Genomic DNA, 6,000 nt, shown 5'->3' on the forward strand with positions numbered 1-6,000 from the left:
TAGGGACAACTTCCATCAATGTGCACAGGTGATTGATTGGAGGAAATGCCTTCCTCTGGCTAAATGCTGCCTGGATGGCTTCTACCCACACCAAGAGTGAGGACAGCAAGTGGGGAGAAAGAGAAGGGTAGATTGATCAAAAAAAATAAAGTGTAGCCCATCATTAGCAAGCTTCTAGAGCCACATGGTCATTACAGACATTGGTGATTGGGAAAATGGAGGGGTTGGGGAAGAGTGATTTCTTACATGGAAATATTCCAGTGGCTCAGTAAGGAGACCTGGTCTTCTCTTCAATATAGTTGGAAATATCAGCAGGCAAGAGCTTAAAGTCATCACTGATAAGTTGAGGTTTAAAGGAGCGGTACTTTGTTAGTTTGAAGGATAGTTTAGGAGTTCAATATATGCATCAGTTAGACTGCTATTAAGAAATTGATAAACAATGGGATAAAGAAAACTGGGGATTCAGACTTCATGACAAGAAAGCGTTGACTCTATATTTTCTCTGAAACATCTACTTCAACACTTATTTATTTATTTATTTGCATGGGCAGGCACCGGGAATCAAACCCGCGTTGCCAGCATGGCAGGGGAGAACTCTCCCTGTTGAGCCACTGTGGCCCACCCTCAACACTTATTTTAACATCTATGCTCCTTAATCTGCTTATGATTACAGTAAAATTCTTTCCATTTCTAAATATTTCATTTCTAATTTGCTTTTTTTCAGCATTCATACTCATTTATTAAACCCGACCTTCTCTGTACAACTCCACCACCACGTTTGATCTTTCTTTCACTCTTTTTAAAAATTTTTTTATTAATTTTTAAATTAAAAAAAATTGTAAGAAAGAAACATAAACATTCTTACCATATGATCATTCTGTTCTACATATATAATCACTAATTCACAATATCATCACATAGTTGCATATTCATCATTATGATCATTTCTTAGAACATTTGCATCAATTCAGAAAAAGAAATAAAAAGACAACAGAAAAAGAAATAAAACGAAAACAGAGAAAAAAAATTATACATACCATACCCCTTACCCCTCCCTTTCATTGATCAGTAGCATTTCAAACAAAATTTATTTTAACATTTGTTCCCCCTATTATTTATCTAATTTGCTTTTTATATCTAAAGATTTTTACTAAATGAAATTTGTCAATGCACTAAATTTATTGATATATTTTCAATAACAATTTCCCTCTCCTGGGCACCTTTTCAATTGGATCATTGATAAAGATGTGTGTGTGAGTATGTGTCTTTCATATCTTCAGGAAATGAAAAATAAGACAGTGTATAATCTGATTCATTTTTTTGTTAAATTCCTCCATTGCATTGAAAATTGTTTTTTAATTAGTGTTGAATTAATTGAACTATCACACACTTTTAAAATCATAGTGTGCTAGACACTATAAAACTAATCTTTTAATAATGTATTATGAAAAGGAAAACCTAATTTTTCCCTTTTCCCTCTTTGTAGGTAATAGAAAATGAAGCAAAGTGTTAATAACACTCTAAAGCTCAATAGTGGCAAAGAGAGGCAACATATCATTATCCATCTGCACGGGTATTATCATGCAGGAAGTCTTCCATAATGAGGCATATATCCATTTATCTGCTCATTCTATTCATGGACAAGAAGGCTTATGCATTCTTAAGTACTTGAAACTTGCTGTCAAAGTTCTTTTTAGATTAAGCAAATAATCTGATGTGCTCTGAAGTACAAGTGAAGAACTTGGAAATGTTGATATTTTTCTCAGATGGAAGTAGGAATTTGTGCCTGTAGACTGAAAATTAAATGAAATAAATTCATTGTCTTATATCCTACAAGACACATTATTGATTAATTCATTCTTGAATTGGCTGTATTCCTTTAGAACACACTCTTCAGTTTTACTCATATCTTATTGATTATGGTAGACTGGATTCCTGTGCTCCTAATTAGGTAAACTGGATTTTAAATCTGTATTTGAGTAGAGGTCAGGTGTGATACACTGGGAAACTGAGGCTACAATGCATGAGAAAAAGTTTATTACTGACAAGTTCCAGAGAGAGAGGGTTCTTGAGGGGTTGATGGGAAGTACCATTGGCTAGGGTGGCTCAACAAGCAGGAGGGGAGCACACAGGCAGAGCAAGAGGGCCAAGTGGGCTTGTGCCTTTATTGTGGTCCAGGGGTGGAGGTTGTAGATTTCCCATGGAGTCAAATATTAGTAAGTTATTAGTTATCTTAAAGCAAACATACACAAAAAGGGAAAAGGACTTTGTGTCTGAGGGTGGTGGAGATGGTTAGCTTATCATTTGGGACCAGCTGTGGGGATTTGGGGTGAGGTATAAGGGTAATGTGGGTGGTAGCCAAAGGAGGTTCAGTTCTGGAAGTTCATGCTCCAGGGCTGGAAAGCGGCTGATTAACGAGGCTGAGGGTCAAGGTTGAGGCAAGTGGCTCAGCCAAAGTAAGATGGATGCTCAGGCAGCGCACAAAATATTTTGATAGTTATAACACCCTGAATGACCCTACTGAAGCAAACAGCTAATAATCTAGGCAAAATTAAGAGATAAAAATGATGTAAATTTAGAGGACAAGTGAGCTGACCAGAGAGTTAAGAATCAACAGAGGTTAAAAGAATGAAGTAAGAACTAGAACTCTGGAAGGCTAGTCAGTGTCTAAGCCACTCGGAAGATATTTGCTAAACCCTAGTGACCTTGAGTTCTAGCTTTAATAGCTACACAATGTGTAAGAGACTTAACATAATGCCTAGACATAGACAAAAATATAGAGTCTACTAGACTTCTCCTACATTAAGCTGGGGCCCCAAACAGTTGCATTCTCAGTGTCAAGGTGCATTGCAAGGGGGGGCCTGTGAGGAATCTTGCCTAGCTTGATCTCATTGCTGGTGGAATATTAAAAAGTTTTCCCTTGAGAAATTGTCAACACCTATGCTGTAGGAAACATTCTTGCCATCTCCTATAAAGTGGCCCTAGGTTGGTGGTGCTCTCAGGAGCAAGCATAAACAAAATACATTCCTCTTGTGAGGATGCAATCTCAGATCAGGCCTCAAAAAAGTCTCATAAAGAAACTTCTAAGGAACACATGTTCAGAGTTAAAAGTTACAAAAAACATAAAGAAACATGACTCAATGTATGAGGGTCTGCAGAAACAGGAGGTAACATTAAACCCACAATGATTTTTAAATTGTTAGACATAGAGAAAAAATTAAATATTAATAATGAATTTTAAAGAATAAAAGAAATTAAATACATATGAACAAAGAGAAAGAACATATAAAATTTACAAAGGAAATTTGAAAAACAATTACCAGAAAGAACTTCAATGCATAAAAACAATAATCGCAATTTAAAACTTAATATTGGTTAAAGTACATATTCAATTTAGTTGAAGGGAGAATTAAGGAATTGGATGGTAAATTGGAAGAAATTATCCAAAAAGTAGGCAGAAATAGATATTAGTTGCCTATAAGGAGATAATGGAAAGAATAGGGAAATGACATTATTCCAAGAGGCTCTTCCTTAAATATGGAAAGATGCAATGGAAAGCACAGGATAAGAGGGAAGGAATAAACTTTAAAAAGTAATAACAATAATATAAATGGAATAAACTCTTCCCTTAAAGTACAAGGAAAGTAAAAAAAAAAAAATACAAGGATAGTTAGACTAAATTTTTTAAGCCCAACTAAGTGTTCTTTACTAAAGAAACTCCAAAAAATATAAAAATATAGAATGGTTGAGGTAAAATGTGAAAAAGTTATGAGGCAAATAATAAACAAAGAAAAAATAAACAAATGTAAACGTTTTATTAGTGATGAAGATCATTATATGTTTATAATGGGTAAATACCAGAAAGATATAATCATATGCTCCTAAGAATATATTTACAAAATATATAAAGCAAAAATATTCAAGCAGAACTTTAAAATCCTATACTACAAGTTTTCATAAGTATTGTTTTAGTCCCAATTTCATATCACAACCTGATCCCTGGTGAGAAAGAGAATTATTGTTCAATAATTGTTAAATCAAGAATAGACAAAAAATCAGTAAGGGTATATGATTTTGAAGTGTTTTATTAGCAAGAGTGATTAATGAACATACAAAATATTGCACTTGACAAAAAGAGAATTTTTTTTTTTTTTTTTTTTTTTTTTTTGCATGGGCAGGCACTGAGAATTGAACCCGGGTTTCTGGCATGGCAGGCAAGAACTCTGCCTGCTGAGCCACTGTGGCCCACCCAAGAAATGCACTTTTATTTTCCAAACACACATGTTATATTTAGGAAAACTAAAGACAATAAATTTTAGGCATTTAATCAGTCTCAAAAAGTGTCGAAGAATTTGACAACAACCAGTGTAATTCACCATATTATTATATTAAGAGGCAAGTCATGCTATTGTCTCAAAAAAGGTAAAAAATCATGGGTAAAATTCAATAATAACTTGAAAAGAGCCCTCTATTGGAATTAGAATATATATCTTTATGCAACTCATTAATAGTGGAAATTGGTAAGTATTTAGAACTAATTCATCTTGAAAATAATTCATATCAAAACATTTGGTATGCAGCTAATAATGTGAACAAATATTATCCTTTTAAAAAGAAACTGAGGATTAAAGAGTAAGACAGTCAAAATAAGAAGTTATAAAATTGGAAAGAGAAGAATTATCTTACCAAAAGTCGCAAGAAGCAAATAAGAGTAAAATAAACACACACTGGAGTGGACCAAAAAAGTTAAGAGCTGAGTCCTTGAAATGAAAACACTAACAACAAACAAAACAGTGATAAGATTAATAAAGGAAAAAAGAAAACAAGTAATATTAGGAAACAAATTCAGTTCATACTTATAAATGCAGCAAAGATTTCTAGGCAAGTAGAAAAAATTTATGTGAATACATATGAGTAATTCAATAAATTTGGAAAAATACAATTTTTTTTTTTTTTTTTTACATGGGCAGGTACCAGGAACTGAACCCAGGTCCTCGGGCATGGCATGCAAGCATTCTTACCTGCTGAGCCACTGTGGCCTGCCCGGAAAAATACAATTTATAAAATTTTCCTCAGAGGAAATAGAAAATCAGATTTGCCCAATAATCAAGAAAAAAATAGAATCAGGAATTTAAAATCTTTCCACAGTCAAACATCAGGCTCACACAGCTTTCTCAGTGAGAGTTATCAAGCATTTATGGTTTAGATAACTCTAATATTTTGTAAAATGTACCAGAAAATAGAAAAGTGAGATTGCAGTCCAAAACAATATAGGAAGTTAGCAAAACACCAAAAAGGTGAGCACAAAAAGGGAAATTATGACCCATTTTTTTTCATAACACCAGTGCAAAAATCCTCAATGATAATTTTCATTTATTTAACACCAGAGACCAAGTACAATTTACACATATAAACTCATTTGACCATCAAAACAACCCTGTGGACCTGTGTGCTGGTGTGAAAATATTATATACCTCAGAAAAGCCATCTTTTAATCCTGATCCAAACTTGTGAGGTCAGACCTATTGTTTAGTATATACTGGATTTTTCCACGGATATGTGACACATCCAATTGTGGGTGTGAACTTTTGATTAGATGGTAATGTGGCTCCACCTACTCAGGGTGGTCTTGGTTTGTTTACTGGAGTCCTTTAAGTGGGGAAACATTTTGGAGGAAACTTATTTGCTTGGAATGCTGACAGAAAGAGCAGATGCATATGAGACCCAGTTGTTTGGTGATGCAGAAATAACTCTTGGGAAGCTGTTTGAAACCAGAAGCCAAAGTCCCCAGCGGACACCAGCCATGAGCCTTCACAGCTGACAGAGGTGTTCTGGACCCATGGGCCTTTCTTTGAGTAAAGGTATCTTTCCCTGGATGCCTTAGTTTGGACATTTTTGCAGCCTTAGGACTGTAAACTTGCAACTTAATAAATTCCCTTTTTGCAAGCCATTCTATTTCTGGTATATTGCATTCCAGCAACTTTAGCAAACTAATACAAC

At 34.4% G+C, this 6,000-nt stretch overlaps 1 long non-coding RNA gene across 1 annotated transcript in view; it reads left to right on the forward strand.

Annotated features, from left to right (window-relative positions):
• The window catches only part of LOC143666057 (uncharacterized), a 57,513-nt gene extending 55,726 nt beyond the window's left edge, over positions 1-1,787 (forward strand). Inside the window, exon 4 of the long non-coding RNA XR_013167339.1 lies at positions 1,487-1,787. This is a non-coding gene — a long non-coding RNA (uncharacterized LOC143666057). The remainder of the gene's footprint in view (positions 1-1,486) is intronic.
• Positions 1,788-6,000: the final 4,213 nt, after the last annotated feature.

This window comes from Tamandua tetradactyla, chromosome 22, assembly GCF_023851605.1.
Source record: "Tamandua tetradactyla isolate mTamTet1 chromosome 22, mTamTet1.pri, whole genome shotgun sequence".
Lineage (NCBI taxonomy): Eukaryota > Metazoa > Chordata > Mammalia > Pilosa > Myrmecophagidae > Tamandua > Tamandua tetradactyla.